The sequence below is a fragment of the Cibotium barometz genome, chromosome 18 (assembly GCF_041138505.1).
Source record: "Cibotium barometz isolate CiBa-2024 chromosome 18, ASM4113850v1, whole genome shotgun sequence".
Lineage (NCBI taxonomy): Eukaryota > Viridiplantae > Streptophyta > Polypodiopsida > Cyatheales > Cibotiaceae > Cibotium > Cibotium barometz.
Window position 1 is genome coordinate 21,591,286 of NC_141063.1, and position 2,497 is coordinate 21,593,782.

Consider the following 2,497-nt stretch of genomic DNA (forward strand, 5'->3'; position numbering starts at 1 on the left):
AGCCATTGCTCTTGTAACAGGCATCGTGACCGAGTTCACCTCCAATTCAGCAACGGCCTCCATATTCGTGCCACTCATGGCCGAGATTGCCTTGTCCATCAACAGGCATCCTCTCTTTCTTATGGTCCCTGCAGCCTTGGGCTCTCAGTTTGCCTTTCATGTTGCCCATGGCCACAGGCCCTAATGCCATAGCCTATGCCATCGAGTCTATGAGGGTGAAAGACATGGCGGCACCTGGCTTGATTCTCAAGATCGTTGCAATTATTTTGCTCTCCGTTCTCATGCCCACTCTTGGTTCGTCCCCCAGACACCACCCCCCCCCCCCCCCCCCCCCCCAACCTCTCCCTCCCCCCTTTGTTCCCTTGTTCCCCTAGCTTGCTTCCATGTGATACTTTCTGTAATGTGTAGATCCTTTCATCTCACTTTTATTATGTCTTGCTTTGAATGCAGGAGCTTTGGTCTTCAATACCAATTCAACAGTACAAACATGAAGACCAGCAATGTCCACTGTCTCTAGTTTTGCTGAGGTACCATCCGTGTGAACTCAAGCTCCAAACCCAGTGCTGTATAAGTGGCCACCACAGGTGCTTTATCAGTAATTTGTTCAGGACTTTTGTATAAAAGAAGCTTCACAAAGCTTAGTCAGAAAACAAAGTGTTCCGCCATTCTAGAAACGCCTGAAACGTATCTGAGAAACGTCGAAGCTTCCTCATCGTTTGGAGCTCCAGCCTGCGCCTTCGTCTCCTTCATTCCGCCCTCTTGTCCTTCCTCTTAATCCCATAATTATAATCACTTAGTCCCATAATTATATTCCCAAATTCCTATAACTACAATCCCATCCTCGAAACGTTTCTTGTGACTATGACATTGCCAAGGTCAATCAACTCTCTTCCTTTGAAGGAACCTAGTCTTAATTAAATGTAGCCAGTTGATCTTTCAATCCGCCATATCATACGAGATAGCTGCCTGGCTGTAACAAACTTCTACTAAACTCACAGCACTGTCTAATTAGGGTTCCCTAGCCATAACCAAGCTCTCCAGCAAATCAATAATAACTGCCCAATTGCCATAGCCAATCAAATTTGCATCAGATTAGCTTAGCAAGAACCCAATATGCAGTAGCTTCCAAATTGCTAAGTAAATTGATCAATGGTTACTTCTTGCATTGCCGTAGCCCGTCATCCGGTTGTGGCTATGATGACAGCAGAGGTTAAACGCTCCCATAGCTGCTACAGATCTTGCTGCGAGAGGGTGCCCACATCTGTGCTGAATGCCAAGAGCAAGGCTAGGATGGTGAAGAGAGATGACATGGCTGATGATGAGGTAGTGGTAGTCGAGCTTCACGTACTTGAGGTGCACAGACTCACTCTCACAAAGAAGCTCATGAAGCCATTAGGCACGATCTCAGTAGCTAAGAGAGACTTCTTCTTCAGCATGTTGAGTGCTGCAACTGCTTGCCTTGCATCTGTACAACAGGTGCGCCTGTTATCTCCTCACATTTCCATGCTCGTTCGCTTGTCCAATCACTAATTGTATTGCTTTCCTCTCTCTACTACCATTTCCCTTGTTCGCCTAGCTGTGTGTGCGAGACTCTCCAATACCTTTCCTGTCCACCCTCGTGCACATACCCTCTCTATGCCTTCGTGAGTAGTTACAAATTCTCAGGGGGGAGTCGAAAAATATTTCATAGTGAGGGCATTACAAATGCTTAAGGAAGAGTTGGTGATGTTTCATAGTGAGGATATTACAAATGCTTATGGGGGAGTTAGCAATGTTCCATAGTTGAAAATGCTCGAGGAGAGGGGAGGGGGGTTTGACAATGTTTTATTTGAGAATGTTTGACATTACAAATTTAAGAGAGAGGGGGGGGGGGGGTAATGTTTCATAGTGATGACATTACATATCTTGTGGGGGAGGGGGGGTTTTGAGGACGTTACAAATATTAAAAGGGGGGTGGGTATCATAGTGAGGACATTACATATCTTAAGGGGGGGGGGGGGGGGGGGGGTCGCAATGCTCCATAGTGAGGAGACTACAAATATTAAGGGGAGGGTTGATAATGTTTCATAGTGTGGACATTACAAATCTTAAGGGGGAGGAGGGAGAGGGGTGAGGGTGTGGGGAGAGGGGGGGCAATGTTTCATCGTGGGACATTACAAATCTTAAGGGGTAGTTGGTAATGTGTCAATGTGAGGACATTACAAACCTTAAGGGAGGTGGCGTCGTTTGTTGAGTAAAATAATACGGTGAAAATCTAATTATGCACCTTCAATGTTTCATAGTGAGGACATTATAAACGCTTAAGGGAGGGGTGTCAATGTTTAATAGTGAGGACATTATAAACGCTTAAGGGAGGGGTGTCAATGTTTAATAGTGAGGACATTATAAATGCTTAAAGAAGGGGGGGCGTGTTTCATAGTGAGGACATTATAAGTTGGCAATGTTTCATATTTGAAAATGATTAAGGGGAGATTCAACAATGTTTCATTTGGCTATG

General features: G+C 45.3%; 1 pseudogene across 1 annotated transcript in view; it reads left to right on the top strand.

Annotated features, from left to right (window-relative positions):
• Nucleotides 1-654, top strand: part of LOC147629070 (tonoplast dicarboxylate transporter-like) — a 2,685-nt pseudogene extending 2,031 nt beyond the window's left edge. The window contains exons 5-6 of the transcript XR_015267879.1: nt 1-294; nt 451-654. The exon at nt 1-294 is cut by the window's left edge and continues 100 nt beyond it. The product of XR_015267879.1 is annotated as a tonoplast dicarboxylate transporter-like (transcript). The remainder of the gene's footprint in view (nt 295-450) is intronic.
• The last annotated feature ends 1,843 nt before the right edge of the window (nt 655-2,497 follow it).